The sequence below is a fragment of the Mesoplodon densirostris genome, chromosome 13 (genome assembly GCF_025265405.1).
Source record: "Mesoplodon densirostris isolate mMesDen1 chromosome 13, mMesDen1 primary haplotype, whole genome shotgun sequence".
NCBI lineage: Eukaryota > Metazoa > Chordata > Mammalia > Artiodactyla > Ziphiidae > Mesoplodon > Mesoplodon densirostris.
This window is the reverse complement of record NC_082673.1, coordinates 1,370,010-1,393,794: the sequence shown is the minus strand read 5'-3', so window position 1 is coordinate 1,393,794 and position 23,785 is coordinate 1,370,010. Positions and strand designations below refer to the sequence as shown.

The window sequence follows — 23,785 nt, the reverse complement described above, 5'->3', positions numbered from 1 at the left end:
TGTATGTAAAGGAAATATTTAAGCCAAATATATTTTAAAACTGGAGAAAGAAAAGGGACCTTAACTGAAGTAAGGTCTATGCTTCATTCAAAGTGATAAAATGTCAATACAAGAAAGCAGTGATGTCACATGAGTATACGATAATACATAGAACAATCAGAAATAACACTCTAGGGACTTCCCTGGTGGTCCAGTAGTTAAGAACCAGCCTTCCAATGCAGGGGACGTGGGTTCGATCGCTGGTCAGTGAACCAAGATGCCACATGCCACGGAGCAACTAAGCCTGCACACCGCAACTAGAGAGAAGCTCGCATGCTGCAATGAAAGATCCCACATGCCACAACTAAGACCCAATGCAGCCAAGAATAAATAAGTAAATAAATAATCAGAGAATCAAAAATAAAATGTCTCTCTTCTGGCAATAAGCATGCTTTTTAAAAAAAAGAAAAGAAAAGAAATAACACTGTACACAGTTATATGCTCAAAAATGTTATAAATAAAAAAATGTTATAAAGAGGTCAACACGGAATTCTAAAAAATGTTAAAATTAGACATAGGAAAGCAATAACTCAAAAGAAGTGAGAAACAGAGAGAATAAACAGGAAAGAAATAATAAAGAGCAGACCTACGCCCTACCATATTAATAATTTTTTTTTTTGGCTGTGCCGGGCCTTTGTTGTGGCAGGTGGGCTCCTTAGTTGCAGCTCGTAGGTCCTTTAGTTGTGGCTCAAGGACTCCTTAGTTGTGGCAGGCGGGCTCAGCATGCAAACTCTTAGTTGCGGCATGCATGTGCGATCTAGTTCCCTGACCAGTGATTGAACATGGGCCCCCTGCATTGGGAGGGCAGAGTCTTCACCACTGTGCTACCAGGGAAGTCCCAATAGTTACTTTAAATGTAAATCGTCTAAATACACCAAGAAAAGCACACAGGTTGACATGTTGGATTAAAAAAAAAAGAAACATGACCCAAGTAAATGAGTACAACACACTCTCTTGAAACATAACAACATAGGTATGTTTAAATTAAAAGGATAGGAGATGGAAGAGATATGGGCATATATGTATATGTATAGCTGATTCATTTTGTTATAAAGCAGAAACACACCATTGTAAAGCAATTCTACTCCAATAAAGATGTAAAAAAAAATAGGAAAAAACATATGATGCAACATGAATTTTTAAGAAATAGGAAAGCTTACATTAATATCAGATAAAGTAGATTTCATAGCAAAGAAAATTACTAGGGTAAAAAGAGGAACATTACATCAATCCTTCAAGAATATATAGAAATTCTAAACCTGTATACATGAAACACCAGAGCTTCAACTAATAGAGCTGAAAGAAAAAAATAAACTAATTATAGTTGGGGACCACAACACACACTCTCAGAAACTGATAGAGCTGTAGAATATTACAACTAACATCATACTTATTGAAAAACTGAGCACTTTCCCTCTAAGATCAGAAGCAATGCAGGATGCCTCATCTCAGCACTCATTTAACATAGTTCTGCACATTCCAGCCAATGCAAAAAGGCAAGACAAAGAAATAGAAGATGTACAGATTGGAAAGGAAGAAATAAAACTGTGTCTATTTGCAGATGACATGACTGCCTATGTAAATATCCTAAGGAATCTACCAAGAGAACTCATAGAACTAATAAGTGAGTTTTGATAAGCTTTCAGGATACAAAGTCAGCACACAAAAATCAGTTTCACCTTTATCTACTGAAAACAAACAAATTAAAATCAAAATTTTAAAAACACTGCCAATTATAATATCTTCAAAGAAAATTAAACACGTAGCTACAAATCCAGCAAAACATGAATAGGGTTATGATGAAAATTGCAAAGCAATGATGAAAGAAATTTCAAAAGTCATAAATACTTGAATAGACATATTGTGTTCATAGACTAAAGGACTCAACATAGAGAAGTTGTCAATTTTCCTAAATTTATATACAGGTTTAATGCAATTTCGACAAAATCTCAGAAAGGTTTGTTTTAGAGATAGACAAAATTATTCAAACAAGGATTGGTTCTAGAAGAGCCAAATTCATTTTCAAAAAGTAGAATAAAGTAAGAGGAATCACTCTTCCCCAAGTTAGGGATCACTCTACAGCCACAGCAATCAAGACAGTGTGCTGTTGGCCGAGGGACAGACACATACATCAGTGAGACAGAATAGAGAACACAGAAAGAAATTCACACTAATACTCCTAGTTGATGCTTGGCAAAGGAGCAAAAACAATTCAACAAGGGAAGGAAAGCCTTTTTTTTTTTAATTTTTCTTTTCTTTTTTTTTCATTAATTTTATTTATTTATTTATTGACTGCGTTGGGTCTTTGTTGCTGTGCGCAGGCTTTCCCTAGTTGTGGCGAGTGGGGGCTACTCTTCGTTGCGGTGCATGGGTTTCTCATTGCGGTGGCTTCTCTTGTTGTGGAGCACAGGCTCTAGAGCGCAGGCTCAGTAGTTGTAGTGCACGGCCTTAATTGCTTTGTGACATGTGGTATCTTCCCGGACCAGGGATCAAACCTATGTCCCCTGCATTGGCAGGCAGATTCTTAACCACTGAACCACCAGGGAAGTCCCAGGAAAGCCTTTTCAACAAATATTGCTGGAGCATTTAGACATCTATAGGCAAAAACATAACACCTTACACAAAAGTCAACTTAGAATGGATCATGGACTTAAATATAAAATATAGGACTATAAAACTTCTAGGGGAAATTTTGGAGGACCTTATGCTAGGCAAAGTTGTCTTACCCTTAACCCCAACAGTGTCATGTGTAAAACATAATTGATAAAATAGACCTCATCAAAATTTCAAACTTTTGCTCTGCAGAAGATTCTGTTAAAAGGATGAAAAGACAAGCTACAGAAGGGAGAAAATATTTACAAAACATATCATCAACAAAGGACTGGTACCTAAATTATCTAAAGAACTCTCAAGCCTCAACTTAAATAAAATGAAATATCCAATTAGAAAATTAGACATTTCCAATAGGAATGTTTTCTTCAATAGACATGAAGAAACATTTACCGAAGAGGTCATACAGATGGTGAATAGGCCCATGAAAAGTTTTTCATCACCATTAACCACTAGAGAAATGCAAAGTAAAAACATGAGATATCACTACATACTTCTCAGAAGACTCAATAAAAATGGTGTGAACATCAAATGCTGGCAAAGATACAGAGAACCTGGGTCACTGATGCATTGTTGGTGGGAATGTAAAATGGTATGGCCACTCTGGAAAACACGTTGGCAGTTCCTTTTGAACTTAAAAGTGAAATTACCACATGACCCAAAGCGCATTCTTGGGCACGTATCCAAGAACAATGAAAATTTATTTTCACACAGAAACTTGCACGTGAATAATCATAGCAGCTTTATTCATAGTAGTCCAAAACTCAACACTATCCAAATATCCTTCAATGGATGAGTGGTTCAATGAACTGCAGTACATCAATACTGTGGGATACTGATCCACAATAAAGAGAACAAACCATTAATCCACTCAGTTAGAATGAACCTCAAAGACATTATGCTGAGTAAAAAAAGCCAGTCTCAAAAAAATACATATTGCATGAACCCATTTATATAAAATTTGTGAAATAATTACAGAGAGGGAGAATGGTGGTCGCTAAGGATTAGAGATAGAAATGGACGTGTAGCTGTGCCTATCATGGGATAGCACAAGAGAGCCTTGCAGTGATGACACAAGATGATATCTTGATTGTGGTGGTGGTTACACAAAGCTACACACATGATCAAATTGCACAGATCCAAACACACATACCCACACGCAAGTGTGTATGTAACAAATGAAATCTGAATAAGCTTCACAGATGGTTCCCACAACGACTTCCTGGGTTTGACGTTGTACTGTATTTATGCATAAAGATAGCATCGGAGGAGGCTGGATCAAGGGTGCGGGAAATATCTCTACATTTCCATGCAACTTCCTGTGAATCTATAATTATTTCAAAATAAAAAAATATTTTTAAAAAGACATATAAAGGTAACGGGACTGATTCTTTATACACTCAGATATGCAAGGGAAATATAGCTTCATTCATTTCTTAACTACTGTGATCTTGCTTTAATCTCCACATTACTGATATCAAGAGAGGAAAATAATATGTTTTCTAATTTAAAGTATTTCTGTTATTCCTGGTTTAAAAGAATAGCCACACAAGGGCCATATTTTTTATAGATGAATACTGAAATACATAGGAATTAAAATGACATGATGCTTGGGATTTGCTCCCAAATGTTTTAAAAAGAAAAGGAAAAGGAAAAAGAAAGGAAAAGATAAGTGAAGGAAACATGGCAAAGTTTTGATCAATTTAGAATCTAGATAAATATGGTTTGTTATATTATTTTCTTTATTTTTGTGTGATGTTTGAAAATATTCATTAAATAATTTTCTTTTAAAAAACCTATTAGGGCTTCTTTGTTGGCTCAGTGGTTAAGAATCCGCCTGCCAATGCAGGGGACACGGGTTCGAGCCCTGGTCCGGGAAGATCCCACATGCTGCGGTGCTGCGAGCAACTAGCCCTGTGTGCCACAACTACTGAGCCTGTGCTCTAGGGACCGTGTGCCACAAATGCTGAGCCCATGTGCCACAGCTACTGGAGCCCACGTGCTTAGAGCCCCTGCTCTGCAACAAGAGAGGCCACCGCAGAGAAGCCTGCGCACTGCAACGAAGAGTAGCCCTCGCTCGCCACAAGTAGAGAAAGCCTGCGTGCAGCAACAAAGACCCAACACAGCCAAAATTAATTAATTAGTTAATTGATGAATTAATTTTTTAAAAAATCTATTAAACTATGCAACTGAGAGCCTTCCGCTCAATTTCAATAGGAAGTGATAAATCTGCAATATAAAAGCATAATCAAGAGAAGAACTTAATTGAATTCAATAAATGCATTCCAAGTAATGAATATGTTCAATTAAAGTCATGTGCTCATGGATTAATATCAATATTTGGCAGTGACTGTGTGAGAAGACGTTTTCAAAGGCCAAATATGTGAAATCTCATCCCAGGTCTGCATAAATAGATGGACACGTGCCATCGATTTTGGTGACAGAGAACCCCGACCGTGAGCTCATCAAGTGAAATGTTATCCTCCCACAAAAGAACTCTGTTCTTCTCGTTAGCAGACCTTCTTATAAAATATTGTACACAATGATTATATTTTGAATTTTGTCAATAAAAAAATCGTAGACATTTGTTTTCTCTCATCTTATATAAGCAGTTATATAATATCCTCAAAGTTGCCTCTTGGCTCGAAAAACCTAAAATATTTACCCCAGTAAAAGTTTTATCGAAAGGGCTGGCCAGGGATGGTATAGAGGATGGCTTTCCTCTGCAAAGGTGCAGCAGCTCCAGACACATGGAGAGACCCTGGGAGCAGGCCGCTCGCCCACGGCAGACCCCACGTGTCTCAGGGGACAGCTGGCTTTAGAGGTGGCCTGGCCATCAGGCAGACCCTGGGGGTTGTGGAGGTCAGCCTTCCTGTGGCTGGTGCTGTCTTCACCGAAGCATCCAGTCCCACACACTCCCTGCGGCATCCCCAGAAGCAGGGTCCCATTTCCGGAGGGCACGTCAGGAGGCCCGTGTCGGGCATGAACCACAGTGGTCAGTCACAGCCGACCAAACCCGAGGTTCAAGGTCAGGGCCTTGCACACGCGGCCTCCCGTCCCTCCTCCCTGGCAGGCCTGGTGCATGGCCAGCAGCTGCCTTAGGGAGCCCCTCAGCCCCTCAGTGAAGCGGCGGTGTTTCCAGAGCACAGAGCTGACTTTGTGAGCCACCCACCCAGGGAACCCAGAGGGCAGGCAAGTCCGCGTGGGCTTGGTGAGCCGCTGTCCTCATGCGGGCCTGGTCAGAAAAGGGGCGCTGGGGACAGGCAGACAGCCAGGGGGTCAGGCAGCTCACACCACGCAGAGTGTTTTTAATTATTCAAAACAGCTCACCGGCTCCCTTGGACCAGGTGGCTGGATCCCTTCAAAGTAGAGAACGGGTTTTGTCGTTTGAAAAAAAAAATAAGTGAGCCCACTATCCCTGGATCCACAAGAGCAGAGTTCACCACCGAAATCTGAATTCTCATAAATCACAGCTTTTTGAGAAAGTCAGCCCTCTTGGTGGTCGCACCGTGGATGGGCCAGGCTGTGCCCTCGTCAAACAGATCTCCCGCCGCCCCGCCCGGACAGACGCCCCCCGGCCTCACCCCTGCCTGGGGCTGGCACCACGAGGTTGGGGGCGCCAGGACTCGTGGGTCCCACGGTGCAGGTGTGGCTGACGGGCTGCACTTCTGGGGATCATGTGCTGCAACACAGGGTGCATCCCACACAGCAGAGGAGCTCCGTCAGAGGTCGGGACGATCGCAGACCCTGCTCCGTGAAGCAATGGAGCAGACAGTGCCGGGCAGATCGGCGGGTGGGGAGCAGGGCTGTGCTCACGCATCAGGTGGCCCCAGGGTCACACTCATCTCTTCTCAATGGGACAAAGGAAAATGTAAGAGAGTGATATATGAAGAATAAAGTCCCTGAAACACTGTATCATCTCCATGAAGACTCACACGGGACGTGATCAACATGCTCTATATAGAGACACGCGTGGCCTATTGCTCTCAGAGCTGAGAGGACGCGAGTCCAGATTCAAACTGGCCTCCTTGTATTTATTCCTGATACGTTGGAAAGCACGTGACTCACAGTGTTTCAGTTACTTTCTCTCTCTCTACCCCGGTTGCCGGCGGCTTCAAAGTTGAGTTCAGGCTTTAGAGCAGCAAGTGCCTCCGGTTATGGCGATGGCCTCCTTCCCATCCTCTGGCTTCTTCTTTACCCTTGTTGTAACGGTCCTGTCGTATGGGAGCTGTAACCTAGGCAACTTCAAATACTTCTGTTAAAATAAGCAGTATGTGATGATTAAATTATTTTGTACGTTTGCAAAGTATGAACCCGCAGAGAGTAGCGGCAGAGGTCTAGAGGGCAGAAGGAAGAAATCGTAGGTAGCTTTACCCCTGCCCTGAGGCCCCGCCCCCGGGGAGACTCGGGGGCCTGCGAGGATGGCAAGGCCGCCTTCGAGAGGGTCTGACCTCAGCAGCTCCAGGCCGGCTGTGGAGGCCAAGGGGAGGGAGATGCAGGGTCCTGGGCTCCGGGCCAGGTTGGTGGGGGGTGACTAACAGGCACCGAAGGCTTTACAGACTATGCTGTGTTTTTCAAGCTGCGTTCAGACCAGAAACATTTGAGACGATGAAGCCAACCAAGGTCACCTTAAAATAGAACCTTTTTCAAATCCTTTAAAAAAAAATGCGTAAATCATTGAAACCCTGAAAATATATAATGTGCCTCTTTTTTTTTTTTTCAAATTTAGTGCTTTTGTCGAAATCCACACAGACTTCAGAGCCAATAGAAAAGAAGCAGGTTGTTTGTTTCTCACAGTGTTGTGCAGTCACGGGCTTCTCCTGGGACTGAGGACCATGGCCGTGGTCCCCCCTGACCTGCGAGCCAGACTGCCCTCCACTGCCTTCCAGGATCCGCTTCCGGATCCGGAGCCGGGACTGAGCCTGCATTAAGGGAAGGGTCACCCAAACTGCTGCGAACCAGGATGTGGCTGGTGAAAACCTCGTTAGCAAAAGTAGGGGCCCCTTCCGTGAGCCCGACACCCTCATAACTGCTCTGAGCCCCCTGACAACCCTGAGCCGCCAGCCCTGGACATCAGGATCAGAGAGGTGCAGCCCTGCCCTGAGGCCACACAGACCGAGCGCAGAGGGGAGGCGTGAATCCTGCCCAGCCAGAGCAGAGCTTTTTCTGTTTGTTTTCTTTGCTGCTCATCTTTCCAGGCTCCCGACCCTCGTCAGCGAAGCTCTCAGAGCACCTGATCCCCGCCGTTTATACTCTGTGCGGCCCTCCGTCAGCCTCTCTCCTGCAGGGCCCGGTTTATCTAAGCAGGGATCTGGGACGGCTACTTCCTTACAGAAGTGTGATCTCAGGTCCAGAAAGATCACAACGTGCTCAGATCACACAGACACACGTCTCTTAGAAAAGACTCTTCATCCTTCAAAGTCATAAGCTTCCTGAAACAAAATTAGCGACTGTTTTATAATTTTAAGGTTGAGAATAAAACCTTTTCATGAACACTCCAAACCCTGAGGGGCAGATCCGGTAACCAATGTCTCATCAGTTACCAGAGGAAGCCTGAGGGCTCCAAACGGGGCTCCTTGGAAAGGATTCTTCCCCAGAGGAATTTCCAGCCACAGCGAGCATGTCGGGGGAAGGGGCTCCTGGCCCTCATGCTCCCCTGCCGGTCAATGCTCGGGCCTCACAGGGCCCTTCCCAGAAGCGCAGGTCCAGGCCAGGCCCAGGGCAAGGCCCCCATGCCGGGGAAGGGGGCCACCTCCACCCCGGGAAGCCATGGTCCCACGCTGTGGCGGGGACCCCAGAGGCCGCCTGGCCTCCTCTGCTACAGCCACGCTGGCGTGTTTTACTCACATCGGCTTTGGCCGTGGATGGGACAGGACCCTGTGGGACAGGCCACCCACAGAGGCAGAGCCGAATCAATGGCTCTTCCCCACCAGGTGCTGACAAAGCGCTGGCCTGGGTTCCCTGGGAGCGGGAAGCAGCCCCACCCTGTGCTGGCAGAGGGCCTGGACCGCAGCCTCAGGAGTCCCCGACCTCAGCTGCCTGGGCCACCCCACATCCCCCATTTCCCCGTTTGCTGGAAAAAGAGTCAAGCCGACCCCCAAGTAAACATTCCTTGAGGAGCCAGGCATTCTCCCCCAGTTAATATCAACGAGGCACAAGTTTCGTCCTGCAGGCACCTGTGGGCTGGCCAGAAGCGCGTGTGTGCAGACAGGCAGAAGTCCACCCCCGAAACCAGCAGGAGCCCCAGCGTGAAAACCCCACTCCCACTCGTGAAGTTAAACATTTTGCTAAATTACCATTAATTGCCTTCATTCCCTCTTGGATGGAAATCAACTTGAAAAGCCTTCGTGTGAGAAAAGAAGCATGATTGTGAAAGTCAGGAATCAGAGGCTGAGAACCTGGCCCCCAGGAGAGACTGAGCCTCTGCCCTTGCAGACCCCTCCTCCCCCGGAGACCCCTCCCTGTGGCCATCTGTTTCCCAGGAGCTGGGGCCCAGCACCAGCCGGGAGCTCAGCTGCACACCTGCCGCCACCTGCCTGTGGGTCCAAACCCCAACCTCTCGCGCACAGGCTCCCCGCCCCTGCCCTTGCCATCCGTCCAGATCTGGGCACTGAAGCCCAGCCCTCTTGCTGGGGTCGCAGCCCCGAGGCCTGATGCGTCCTGCCCCCACTTCCGCACCCCAGCTCTGCCTGCACGCGGTGGAGGGACAGGAGGGCTCCCCAGCCTGAGGGGAGTTACCTCGGGGCCTGGGATGGGGTGCTGGGACTGCAGGCATTCTGATGACAGTGGGACTTCAAGGTAGTTAGATCAAAATACTTATGTAAACTTGTAAAGGTTTAGAAAAAATCAGACCAAAAAAATTTATGCAAATGTAAGGATCCATGAATTCCACTCCAGACAAACCCTTTCCAGGCAGCGTGCAGAGTTGCAGAGTCACCCATACACCCAACTCTTTTTCTTATACAGAGAGAAGTGCATTTTGCTTGGAGATATATATGTATTCCATTCCAAATGTTATATATATTTTTTATATATACTTACAAATATCTCTGTGTATGTATTTAGTACATTAGATGTAATATCTATCCATGGATGTCCAGCCTCCAGGCTGCGAGCGATAAGTTTCTGCTGTCTACAAGACCCCCGTCTGCGCTAACTTGCTGCAGCAGCAGGAACAGAGTAAGACGCCCACAAAGGGCCCTGACCCAGCACCTTCTCGCGACGCATTTAGACCTGGGCCAGCGCTGGCCACCACACAGAACAAAATGTGCAGCTACACTTGCATCCGGCTTCTCTCCTCCTGGGAAGAGCTGTTCCCGCCCCACAAGGCCCCGTTCCCGGCCAGGCAGGGGGGAGCCGGCTCAGGCTCACAGCAAGTGCCTACTCCATACAGTCCCTGGGCAATGCTCCCCCAGCCCTCCCAGACCTGGCCCGCCTCCTTCTGACCTCTGAGCCGCTCCTCCCTGGAGAAACACCTCCGACGGGAGGGGACCCCGGCCAGGGCTGCCTGTCGCCTCACTTGGTGCTGTGGCCCAACTCTGTCTGACGGCTTCTTCTGTCTCCGTGTTCACTGCTCTGAGGTTTCCATCTCAGTCCACCTCCTGAACTCCACGCCAGGGCCCCTGCTCGGCCTCTTCTAACCCACGCTTCCACTTGGGGGAAGCAACTCGGCTCCTTAAATCTGCCCTCCGTCACCGACACACTCTCTTTGGCAAGAGTCACCCATTCCTCTGTGGAGAGAGAACCTCATTACTCAGGCTGCAGGTACAGGACTCCACGCTGGAGGCAGCCGCCACCTCGCTCAGGGAGGGCCCTTCACACATTTAACACTTGGAGTCATCACTTCACCCTGTTTCTCGCCTACCTCCACCCACTTGGACTCACCCTCTCCATTGGCATCTCTTTGGGGAGGAGAACTTGTACACATAATGTTAGTAATTAACTCTGCTCTCATACAAAATCTGATTCTGTATCTATACCAAGAATTGCTGGTGACTCTAAATAAAAATCTTCACGTACCTGGAAAAGTGCTGAATGTGACCAAGTGTTGAATATGCTCAAGAAATATTTGAAAGATGGATCCATTTATCCATCCATCCATTTACCCATCCATATATCAAAGATGGATGGATGGGTGGATGGATGGATGGATGGATAAATGGATGGATGGATAAATGAATGGATGGATAAATGGATGGGTGGATAAATGGATGGGTGGATAAATGGATGGATGGATAAATGGATGGGTGGATAAATGGGTGGATGGATAAATGGATGGATGGATAAATGGATGGGTGGATAAATGGATGGATGGATGGATAAATGGATGGGTGGATAAATGGATGGATGGATAAATGGATGGATGGATAAATGGATGGGTGGATGGATGGGTCCAACACTTAGCACGCCCAGGGATGCCAGCATCTCTTCACTTTGGGTTACAGTTCCAGGGAGGGAGGTAAGAGATGAGGGGCATGGAGCTGGTCCTGACCCAGGGGAGCCGTCCCCTCCCCGTGAGGTCTCTGGTCATTTCCAGAGGGTCTGTGTGTAGAGCTTTATAACACATCCACGAGCTACAGGGGCTTGAACTGATTGGAATTAAATAAATCGGTCATCCTAATAAATAATAACATCGTAGTGCACCAGCCACACGTCCAGTGCTCAGTGACCACACGTGGTCAGTGGCTGCCGTACAGGAACACTTCATCTTCACAGAAATCTTATTGGTCAGTGCAGATACAGAGCTTACGTTCTGCGGGACGAGAAAACGTGAGGAAGCCATTTACGGCCCCCCAGAGCCCCTCCCCTGAGCAGTGACCTGCTCACCCCAGGGCTCTGGCCTCATTCTGTCGTGACCAGTGCTGGGCAAGGGAAACGGCCTTCGTTTGGGTGTATAATAGGAAACACACATCTGGTCTCCTGCCAGGCTCCTGGCACAGAGCTCTGAAAACCCTTGGAATTTCCTGAGTGATGGGAGCGTCTTTCGTTATTCATAACAAGGCCCTTTGGAGCAAAGCTAAATGTATGCTAATGAGGTGACTCTGGTGAGGCCCTGGGCAATTTCAGGAGGCAAGTGTGGCCAGAAACACCAAATCTGAAGTCGTCCAGGCAGAAGTGAGGGGGCCTGGGCGCCACCTTTGAACCTGTGTCTGCACTGGGGGCTCTGGTGGGACTGAGCCCCTACCCGTGGGGTCTGCTCGCGCTACAGGAATTGGCATCAGAACTGAGTTGTTGGCCCAGCTGGTGTCAGAGAATCAGAGAATTGATGGCTGTGAGGAAAAACCTTCTCAGTTCGAAATGGAGAAAACAGTCTTCCCTGTCCTCTCTCAACCAGGAGACTGTGGGGTGGTGTTCTGGTCACGCGGTGCCTGAGAGACGCTGCCGTTGACTGGGGTGGGGGGATCTACGTGTGCGCGGGCTGCAGGCAGCTTCGCTACCGGCTGCATGACAGGTTCTGCATAAGTGCAAGGGGCCAGCGGCTCCAGGTGACCTTTCCTGCAGCTGCATCGACCTCCAGATTCGCCGGGCTTAACTCAAGAGGTGGTGGGTCAGGCAGAGCAAGTGGGGTTTTGTCCAGAGTAATTATATTCTGACCTGAGAAGTTTGAAAGCTAGTTTCAATTTAAGGGGGAAGTTTTAAGTGCTTTTGCCAAAAACATGTACATCATTGAATCCTATGCCCTCTTTTCTTTAAATACAGAAGGAATTAAACTCAGTAATGATAGTGGCAATAACACGAAATATTTTTCCAGAATCTTTCTTTCAAAAGCCCCGAGCCTGCACACACAGATGAACCTGCATGCCCCCCACCCAGGACCTCTCTGTCGAGCAAGGGAAGGCGACCCGAGGGGTGTGGCCTTCATCGCGCCCCTGTCGCGGGGAGGAGGGGGACTTGGCCCTGTGGACCGCGCACGGCACCTGCAGCCGCTCACAGCACTGCCGGGGCGGTTACTCTATTCTGCTGGCAGTTCACTCCCTCTGTGAAGCCCTGAAAACAGCTTCTGCCATTCCGGGCTGAGGGCTCCACGGACTTCACACATCGGCCTCCCACCCTCTAAGGGGCCCCCGCGTGCGAGATAGCGGAACACTGTATCCGTCAGGGAATTCGAGGAGACCGAGCCAGGAGGCTGTCTGCACCTACATCTGCTCTACGTATCAATACATGTATCAATGTCGATGCTGGTACTAATATATATTAACAACGAGAGAGATTAATTATAAGCAATTGGCTCATGTGACTACAGTCGCTGGCGAGTCCCAAACCTGCAGAGCAGGCAGCTGATGTCCCAGTGCAAGTCCACAGGCCGAAACCAATGGGGAACAAGAAAGGGAAGACCCCCCCACACCCAAAGGCCACCAGGCAGGAGAATTTTCTCTTGCTCGGGGGAGGCCGGCCCTCTGTTCTATTCTTTCTACTGATTGACGAGGTCCACCCTCGGGAAGAGCCATCTGCTTACTCAAAGGATTCAAATGTTAACCTCTCCAAACACACACACCCCCAGGAACACTCAGAACAGGGTTTGACCGGGTACCTGGGGCCCCAGGGCCCAGTCACGCTGACACAGAGCAAACCATCACCCCGGGTGCACGCCAGGCAGAAGGGCTCCCAGGGCAGCTCAGAGACGGCCGGGGCTCAGCGTGCTCAGCGCTCCCGTGAACCATCGGAGGCCACGGCAGAGCCCAGGCCCCCGAGACGCTCGAGCAGATTTCCTCCCGGGGCCCAAGTGTCCACTCAGACGAGCTGGAATCCCTGCCCGCAAACGCTGGGGCTGCCGTCCACCCCACGGAGGGCCAGTCCCCCGGACCAAGGGCACAGCTGCCCGGCCCCCGGCTCCCTCGAGAGTCCCTGGAGTCGGCTCCGCAAGAACCCGCAGCTGCCCCACCTCCCGCCCCACCAAGAGGATTCTTGGCCCTCCGTCCTGCATCCACTCAGAAGCCCCAACAGGCTGGGCCTCGGGAGCGTGTGTCGACCTCTTGGCTGTGCAGCCGTCATGGAGGCCCGAGGGGTTAAGCCGCCCGACCATGACCACCCAGAGATCCAAGCACAGCCCCCCTCCCCCCGAGAGACCAGGGGAGGCGCCAGGACCCTTCAGTCCTCATCCCTCGCTGCAGAGTTGTCGCCGCGCCGGTGCACAGGGTCCCACTCCTGCGCCCTCTGCGGGGGCCTGGGCCCCTGCTGAAGGAGCAGCGGGCAGGGCCCCGTGTCCCCACCCCGGCCCACCCCCTAATGGCAGTAACACTCTCCCAGCATCAGGAAAATCAAGAGTGTGCCCACACCTCCCCAAACACTCCTCGAGGGAGGAGGACCAGCAGCCAGGGCTCCCCGAAAAGGCAGCTCACGGGCCCACAGTACCCGATCCCCACAAAATCCTCAGACGGTTTTTCTGTCCACGAGTGAGTCAAGGCCAGACGGGGTCAGCGCCTGGACCCCACGGCTCCTGGCCTGGCCGCCTCCCTGCAGATCTGCACCTCTGAGCTCCTGCTCGGGCTGGAAAGGCCCCATGGATGGCGCCAGACTGCCTAGCAGGTGAAAGTTCTGGACACTTCACGGAAAAGTCGGCTCTTGTAGAATTTCCAGTGTGTTTCTGTCAGCTCCACAGGGAGGTTGCGCGCGCCGAGTTGCTGCAGCCCTGCCCGTGCGACCGGGCAGCGGGGCTGTCCTGGACGCTGAAGCCTGCTCGCCCGTACAGCCTGACGAGAACTTAACCTTGGCGTCACGGTGACAAAGAGGGTGAACCGAGAAAACCAGATGCGTCCGAGTCAAATCACAGACAGCGCCAAAACCGCTCCCTCTGGGCTGTGCGGGGCACGGGGCGGTATTCTCTGCAATGCCGGGGAGCGGAGCGTTAGATGCACTGGTGCCCTCGGGAGGACGGGGTCAGATGGAGGAGGGCGAGAGGCGGGTGAGAATGTGCGCGGGGGGGGGCGCTGGTAGAGATGCCCCCGTGGGCCGGCTGCACCGGCTGCCCTGCTGGGAGAACTACGGTCCGGCTCTCGCTGGCGCGTCAAGGAGAGGGCAAGCGGGCCCAGCACCGGGGCTGGCTCTTCATCCCGGACGAGAAAGGGTGGCATCGACCTGAACGGAAGGGCGCTTATCCCGTGACGAGCTACCCGCATCCTCTGAGCCCCGCACCCGTGGGCTCTGCGGCCTCACCCCTCTGGTGACTGCGGTCCTGGGCGGCCACCTGCCCTCTCACGCCACGACGGACCAAGAGCCCCACCCTCCGAGAGGAAAGCGCCTGGATTTGTGGGTTTGCTCGTTTCCGTGGCGTAAATACTCCCACCCGGGACGAATTCAAGCCCTGATGCTTAACCTCTGGGGCCAGAGCTCCTGAATTTCTCACCACCCACCCTCTCGAGCTGGTCCTGGCCGGCCCGGCCCACATTCAGCCCAAATACGTCCGGAGAGCGACCACTTATCAGCACCACCTCCCGGTTTGACCATCTCACACCTGGGCCATTGCCACAGCCTCCTTGCCAGCGTCCTCGGCCTTTGTCTCCTTGACTGTTCTCCACATGACTTTAACGTTTTAAAGCCAAAGCCAGAGCATCACAGCCCTTTGCGGAGCCCGGCTCAGCAGGGGGACAGCCAGTGAGCCTGCACCACGGCGAGCTTGCAGCCATCTGGGCGGCCTCCCCGTCTCGGCCTCCTGCGGTCCCCCGGGGACACCAGCGGGCTCCTGCCTCGGCGCCTGGGCCGCGCGGTCCCAAGGCCACCTCCAGGGCCGACTCCCTCAAGTCCCACGGGGACACTGTCCCTGACCGGTGCATCCACACTCCCGCCCCTTCCCGCTTCATCTCTCCCTGGTGTGTCTCATTATCATCACCTACGTGGCTCGTGTGTCTCTTCCCACAGAAGACGCAGTCCACGGAGGCCCGCGACTCGGTCTGCTTTGGGCACTGCTGTGTCCCCAGCCTCAAGCATCATCTGGCTGTGGTCAGCGCCCTGCACTTACTAATCCCTGAGCCCCGCTGTTGCTGTTCCCCGTCCAGTGAGCTACTCCACAGCCTCGCTCCGGGCCAGGGCGCCTCTCCCTGTGGCATCCTCTCCGCCCACTTAGACCATTTTAGCCACAGCTCAGACACCGACCGTGGGTAAAACCTCTGAATCCTGTCATCCGACTAACTAACTCCTTCAAGCAGAACCGGGAAAAAAGGAATCGTTCCACCTGTGCTCATGGGAGAAAGAAGCCTCGTGAGCCAGGGGCCTGCTCTCCCAGCGGGGCAGGCAGGAGAAAAGGGTCTCCTTCCTCCTCAGCAAAAGGCTTGCTCCCAAGGGAAAGAGCCACTCCAGCAGGCTGACAGGCTTTCCTCGCGGTCCGGAGATCACAGACAGGAAGTCGCCACCCTCGGTCCCAAACACAGCGAGCGTCCCGCTCGGTACCAAGCGCGTGGACGGAAATGCAGAGCTGCTGCTTTACTGCCGCCGTCCCTCTCTGGCCGCCTGGCAGCTCGGAGCCTTCCAACGCAGCTGGACTGAAGTGGCTGTTCGCTCCCCCACACAAACTACCGCTTCCAGTACGAGCTGCGGGCGTTTGTGCATACACGATAGGAGCAAATACTAAACTTGTATGACACTACAGAAAGAAACTGAATTTAGTCAGGAAATGTAAACAGTTATCAGAAAAATTAATTCAAACCCTGGCCCATGCAACCCCTGCAACCATCCAGGGCAACAGCGCTCTTCCCTGGAGGCGCCACCTTTGTCCCAAGGGAAGGTGTTTCCAAAAGATTGGTCGTTCCTCACCTTATTCCTTCTAAGGCTTCCCCTGGGAGCCGTGTGCCTCCTGCAGCTGTGTGACACTAGCTGTCGCTTCTAAGGCCCCCCTGCTTCACTGCACCCACCCCTGGACCTGCCCACGGCCCCACCCAGGGCACCGCGCCTTCAGCCTTCCGGCTCTGGAGGAAGAACGAGCCTTATCCCTTCGCTGACTCCCCGCCCCCCCCGCCCCGCCATTCGTTCCTGCAAAGTGGAAACTGGCGGTGGGACTCGAATGCGAGGGGCGGGCGCGGGGGCAAGTGCGGGGCGCGCGGGCAGGTGAGGCGCGCGGGGGCAGGTGCGGGGCGCCCCCCGGCGCTCGGTCCCCGAAGCGTCCACCCGCGAAGCCGCGCAGGAAGCGCTCCAGCCCCGCCTGGCGCCCCGCTCACCCTGAGCGAAGCCGGTTGGTGGCAGTGACATCTGGCGGCCCTGGGCGGTACCCACCCTGACAGACACACGTTTTTCTGTATGAGGAACGGGAAAGAAATTTCGGAAAGCCTACGTGCAGCCTGGGCAACCCCCGAGCGCTAAGAAAAGGGCTGCGGGCAGCCTGTGCTCTGCGTCTCGCGCTGCAGGACCTGGGCGCGTCTGGCTTTTCCCCCAGGTACTGTTTGCAAAATAAGTTCGCCGCAGGCAGTGAGCCTCCGCTCAGAGCAGGCGGGTGGGCGGGCTGGTGGGACCGGGGAGCGGGGAGGCAGGATCTGCCCCACAGTCAGCGGGGCTGGGCGCTGCGTTCCTCTCACCGCCCAGCGCTGCCCTTGTCAGAGGGGACCTTTCCCCACACTGACCAGCATCTCCACGTGCAGCCTCAACGCCAGGAACCTGGCAGAGCTGAGGACGGCGCACCTCCCACCAGGACAGAATCACAACACTGAGTAAAAATGCGGAAATACAACCGGAGCCTTAGAGCACGCTTCACGCAGTTTCAATTTGCACAGAGATTTATTACTTGGTGTGTCAGAAAGTTTGCATACACGTGCCCAGTTACCACAGGCAGAATTCTCGATATTTCTCCATATGGATAAGAATATTCATCACATAGTCACAATTCAAACATACAAAAGTCAAGAAATGTAGAAAACTCATTTTTTACCACCAACTCACTAACGTGACTTATGGATACTTGGCGTATAAAAATCAGAGTGAAAACCATGCAGTGAACCGTCAAGTTCCTGTATCCATACACAGCTGGGTGATGTCCCAGGAAAGCTCCCATCTGCATCTGAGAGCTGATCTGCTTGTGCTTGAATATAGATGGTGCTCTGGAGCCTTGCGCGTCCCTGATCCCGGTTTTGAGGGCTGCTGGTCTTTAGGAAGGAAAGAGAGTCACTGGGAAACGTAACCACGCGCCCACTGTGCCCGTGATCTGCAGCATCCAACATCCTGAGTCCAGGATTATCTTTCAAATCACTCTAAGAATGACTACTGCTGCGTGAGTCTTAGTTACATGCCTACCAGTCATGAGCACATCAAACTGTTTCATGATAAGATATGAAGAGTATATCCTTATTTAAGGGAGAAACAGAGACAAAAAATAAGCAGGAAAAGCTGACTGAAGACAGGACCAATAAACATTTTCCACCTCAGTCCTTCCCCTGAGATGACCAGTGAGTCACAGAGACAAGCTACCTGCAGCCTCCAGACCAACGTGTTTCAAGTGGGGGCCAGCTGTACCCACTCCCACCCTCGTCCTAGTGCTGAGAACACAGGAAGCAGGCTCACCACCCAGCAGGGACTGAACACCTACGCACCGCTACGCGGCCAGCGCACCAGGACAAGGCCGAGGACGAGGCGTGCCTGCAGGGGCTGCCCGTCCAGAGTAAAACCCGAGGCAGCCGAGCCCAGAGGAGAGACGGCTGGATTACAAAGAGCACTTTCCTGACGCAGCCGGAGTCCCTTTCACCAACGTAATCAAGAAATACCTTTGCTGGAGAGAGGGGCTCTGCTTCGGCTCAGATGCGGGGCTTACAGAGGCAGACGAGGGGCGGCCGCCCACGCTGTGACCTTGAGCAGGGCCTGTCTCCCACCTCTCCTCCAGGCCACCTCCCCTCACTGGCCCAGCGCACCCTCCTGTGGACAGCTGGACACCCTCACTTTGCTCCGAAGGGTTTTATTTGTAGAGAAGCATCCCACTGCACGTGACCTTGCCCCCCCGCAAGAGGTACCCCAGGGCAGAGAAGGAGCTAGGCGTGCATCTCCCCGTGATGTCAACGCAGCCCGCATCATCTCAGAGCGCGGGGTCCAGGAGCGCATTTCCAGGGAAGCAGGCGGATGGACTCTTCTTCCAGAGGGGGTCGCGTGGGCAGACCGCAGGAGGGTGTCGTCCGCCAGGCGCTCTGAGGGTGAGAGGGACTCCGTCCTCTGCTTTTCCCGGAGAGTGAGCCGTTCCCGCTCACACGCGAGCACACACACCTCCACGCTGTGTCCTGGGGCACCGACTCAACAGTGACTCAGGGAAGACTTCGCAGAGAGCGCATCACCGGCCTCTTTCCTGCGCGCCCTGGGTGCTCCTGGGAGGTCTTCCGTACGATTCCTGGCCAGGCCCGGCCCTGCCACGCTCACGAGATCACAGCCCAGGGTGTGGACCCCCCTCCGTACCTCTCGACGGCAGGGACCCAGAGCCTGCCCGCTGCGTGCTCAAGCGCCACTGGGTTCCTGTCTCCTCCTGCTGTCCCCCAGCCTGGAGCCCCCTCCCCTTTTCCCAGCGGGGATCACGGAGCCGCCCCAGGACCCCCTGCACCTGCACAGCCCCATACAGCACCGCCCACCTGCTTGCATGTGTCCTCCGCCTGTCCGCCCTGTTGTCCGGAGCTCTGGGCTGGATACCGCGCCACATGGCTGACCCCGTCTGGGGTGGAGGGGGGTTCCGAACAGGGTCGGGAGCTGGCTGCCCCAGCCCGTCAGAGCGGCTGGCCTATCTCACCTGCCCACGCCCGGCAAACATCAGAACGACTCCTCAAAGGGAAAGAAAAGGAGAGGTTCCATCTTTTGAGGGCCCGACAACAAGACACCCTAAACTAAGCCAGGCCTCTCTGAGACAAAATCGATTTACTCCAGTAATGTGTCATCGGACTAGGGCCCAAGCGGCCACATCTAGACCCCTGTCACCTCACACACGTCCCTCCAGCAAAGGCGAGGCACCCAGCACTTACTATGCCTCAGACCCGTTCCAGGCACTGGGGCCACAGCAGGGAGGGCACAGAAGCCCTCACTCCTGTCTGCTCTAGTGGGGCAGGCGGACCACAGTGTACCAGTAGCAGCCAGATAATTTCAGTTCGCTCCCAGCTCTGAGGTCAGGTGTCGGGGAGGCCCTCCTACCGAGCTGACATTTGGCTGGTGGCCCAGGGGACATGTGGAGGGTGAGTTCTGGGCAAAACAACCCCAGGCAGAGAACAGAATGCACTGCCCCAGAGCAGCTGGACATGGTGAGTCGGGGAAACAGCAGAAAGCTGCGTGCCTGACCAGGGGAGCAGGGGAGGGCCAGCCGGGGGCGGTCTCCTGCCCGCCCATCACCCGGGGCTGTGCAGCAGCTCTTTGTGGCCACAAAGGCCAGGCTGCGACCTTCCTGCAGAGAGGTCGTGGTCTCCCGTGTGGCACTCCAGGGCCTCCACCCTCATCTGCAAAACTGAGGCACAAGAACATCTTCTAAGCTGCTGAGCTGGCGTGCTGCGAACGCTTAACCACGACCGAAGTCTGTCGAGCATCTCGTCCTCCTTGGCCGTCGAGTCTGGACTCGCGCTGCTGTGGCCCCGAAGTAAACAGAAGTCGGCGTACCCCCGCCCTGGGGCCGCGGGGGCAGGGTGCGCGAGGCACCTCGGGATCCCTCCTGACTTGACGTGTTATGTAAATTCAAGCGCATTATCATTAATCTCAGAGTAGATTGATTCTTCTTTCCAGGCGCCGGGTTAGTTTAATGATGCAGCTGCTGTGAGACAGGGAGAGGAACCGTGAAGGCAGGGAAGCCGCAGCCGCAGAGGAGAAGGAATGCTCCCCCCGCGGCCGGGGGCTGCTCATGTCCCCCGAGCCAAGACCAGCCTTCACTCTGGGAAAAAATAAATAAAGGCCGTGGGAGCGTCTAGAGCCCTGGAATTCTCCCGTATCTAGAGTGCAGCCCGGGGGGTCAGGTGGTCACCAAGGTTACTCTCGCACCACTTTCTGACTTTCTGGATTTTGTTTAAAACTGTATATTTATGATTTTTTTAATCCCTCAAGTCCTAACTTGCATCAAACATCTCAAGCCTTTTGTAGCCTAGAACCACTTCCATCCCCATCACTCCCACCCGCCTCAACTGCTCCGTACACACCCACGTGCACACACGAGTACTCACACACGCACACGCTCACCTGCAGGCACAGGCACACACATACGCTCACACCCATGCACACATGCATGCACTTGTGCACACACACGCATGCACACATGTACACACAATATGCACGCATGCATGCATTCACACGCAGGCACCCGCCCACACGTTCACACATGAGCACTCGTGTGTCCGTCCATCAGCACACGGATGCGCCCGTGGGCAGAGCTGCGTCCCCCACGCACACTCACCAGGCCCTTTTGCTCAACCTTCCCAGGGCAGACTGATGCGCTCAGTTAATCTTTGCTAAATGTTAAGAATTCTATATGTCACGTCTCTCAAATAAACTGATAATACATGTTAATGGAGCCCTTGAAAGCTTGAACCCAGAGGCTTGGGTACGATGGGAATTTCTGGCCCCAAAGGAGGCGCTGGGGGCAGGGTCCTGAGATGGTTCTCACCCCAGGGTCCTGCGTGGAGGCCACTGGGAGGGCCCACGTGCCAGCCGGACCCAGCCGGAGCCCCGTAAAAATTAACCCACTCAACTCCGAGGGAGAGGAAGGGGTGAGAATAAAGTGAAATGGGAGTCACGTGCATCTTTATTCCCCCCTCCGGCACCCCCGGGAAGCCGCGTGCCTCACGCCACCGGTAATCCAGCCTCAGGGGGAAGGGGAGACTCCCCCAGATGGACAGTCCTCCCTGTGCCCCGGGAGTTAGGAGGAGCCAGCCCAACCTGAAATGATAAACGCCGTCATGAGGTCGTCGTCTCACCGCTGACTTCCAGGCTCTGGGCCTTTCTTCCCAAAACACGAGCCGATAAATAAGGCTCCGTGGTGCCCTTCGTGTGGTTTACGGTCGTGCAGCCGGGGTGGCTGAGCCCCAGGCGGGAGGCTTTCCGAGATCCGCCCCCACCCCGGCCGGGGTCACGACGCCTCTGAACTAGCCCAACCCGGACCTCAAAGCACCCAATTCGGAATTCAGACTGGCCACGCAAGTCCTGTGGCTGCCTCCAGGCCGGTCCCCCATCCCCAGGGGGCCGTGTGACTTTGCGCTCACCTGCACTTTCCCAATGTCACAACATTTGTGTGTGTGTCCCATGGCAAGTGGCTGGGGGTAAAATACAAAAGCCAAATTTCTGATACACAGTTTCTACTGTCAGGGAAACGTATCTTTTGGGTCACAAAACTAAGAGGAGTGGAAAATATCAGAAACTGTTGGAGCAAAGTGGTGGAGAGAAAAAAACCTCATGTCAGATCACAGTGGCTCACCAGGAGGAGGCATCCTGAGAGCCCCAAGGGCAGCCCCGCATCCCTGTGTATCTCACTGGGAGGGGCCAGCACAGCACCCCCAACGCGGTGGTAACTTAGCGTGTTTGCAGGACGCTCGCCGTGCAGTCAGGAGTTTTCCAGAGGATTCTCCACCCAGGAGAGGGGCCTCTCTGTCTCCTTGACCCTCCACATCTGCACGGCCCAACTCCCACTGGGGGTCTTTGTAAAACCAACATCGGCCTCCCCAGACCCTCCAACAACTCACTCCTAATTCTGCCCCTCGCTGAGCAGCCCAGGGCTCAGGGCACCTCGTGACTCTTCTTGGTGGTCACACCGCCCACTCCGTAGCTCGACCACCAGCCCCGCCCAGGGTTTCCTAAAGTTCCTGGATTAAGACCAGCCTCTCTCCTGGGGACGCTGCAGCCCTACCTGAACAAGTCAAACAACAACGAACAATATACAAGCAGCTGTGAACTGCCGTCCTTGACTGATCTGCCTGCGCCTCTGAAAGCTCTATGCTTTTGAGTCTATAGGGAATTTAAGGTATTCCTTTAAACTTAGGCACAGGCCCTCTTCTAGGGAAATAATCCTTTATTCATAACACTGTGTGTGCGGGAAAATTAGAGTTGAGTGACATCACTTCCTCTGACAAATCTTCCAAGAGCAGAGCCTGCCTAGGGACCGGCTGTATTTTCTTATTTCTCGTATTCTTCTACCATGTGAGTCCTGTATTTTTACACAAGATGGTAGTCATGATAAGTAAAGGGGGAAATTAAAGCTAATGATAAAATGAAAAGGCACATAGGCAAAGAGACCACTTTGTTACAGCCACCAGGTCATGTTGCTGCTTCACGATAGAAGTGAAAAGCCAGTTTTGGAGGCTGAGTAATGTCACTGCACAATCTACCCGACTCCCGGGCTTCAGAAGAAAATCCAAGTGACAACAGACACTGTTGAAATAATTGTCACCGTCACCATCCTTATCACTGATAATATTCCGCTGGGTTTCCCTCCATATGGCAATTTTTAAATGCAATTCTGAACTGTTGTTAACTATTTCTCCTTTATTTTAATGAACGTATTTCTTTTGTGCTTCCACCTAGCGAAGGTTTATTATAGAAACAAACAGAAGGTTCTGAGATTGTCACATACTGATGCTGAGACTTGTTCCCAGGAAACCGGCCTCGCCTCAGGCAGATGGTCAGCTCCGGACGCGCTGGTCACCTGAAGAGCTGACAGGTGATGGTACAGACAAGAAGACGTCAAAGCAAAGTGCACGGACCTGCTCGTGTTTCCCTTTTGAAGTTTTTAGACGTAGTAAATGTCAGATAATTCCCAAGTCAGGACCTCATTTCTTAACAGCATGCAGGGTGTCAAAGGAAAGAGAAAGCTCTGGAGTTCCAAAGATAAATATTCTATTATATTCAGGACTTCTCCTTTCACAAGTCGGGTGCTATCAACTTCAGAACAACCCTTTATTGATAAAACACCACTCTGAGCTGCTCCTGTGTTGGTCGTGCACGTTCCCTGGCTTCCTCCTTCTGGGAGGTCCCCTTGGAAAATGTGACATTCTTACCTTTGATGCCCTGAAGCCCAAGTCAATGAGGCCAGTGTTCCCTGCCCACGTCTCTCTCAGCAGGACAACTGCATGTGCGAGGCGCGGGCCCGGCACCACCAGGGAAGCTCAGGCATCAGCAGGGCTCCCTCTGCTGGTTTCCTGTGCCAGGAACCCACAGACACCACAAGCCTGAATCCTGCATGAGGAATTCTTCATGGAAATCAACCAAACACAACGTCGCAGAA

At 52.4% G+C, this 23,785-nt stretch overlaps 1 long non-coding RNA gene across 6 annotated transcripts; it reads right to left on the bottom strand.

The window, feature by feature from the left end:
* Window positions 1-3,053: 3,053 nt before the first annotated feature.
* LOC132501039 (uncharacterized) lies at window positions 3,054-16,506 on the bottom strand. Of its 6 annotated transcripts, XR_009534120.1 has the most exons (4): window positions 16,396-16,499; window positions 10,096-16,225; window positions 8,946-8,992; window positions 3,056-8,081 (listed from the first exon to the last, which is right to left on the bottom strand). It is a non-coding gene; the product is annotated as an uncharacterized LOC132501039 (long non-coding RNA). The 6 variants fall into 6 exon arrangements; XR_009534116.1 differs by having other exon boundaries at window positions 3,054-6,904; window positions 7,101-16,225; window positions 16,396-16,506; XR_009534117.1 differs by having other exon boundaries at window positions 3,055-6,904; window positions 7,982-16,225; window positions 16,396-16,504.
* Window positions 16,507-23,785: the final 7,279 nt, after the last annotated feature.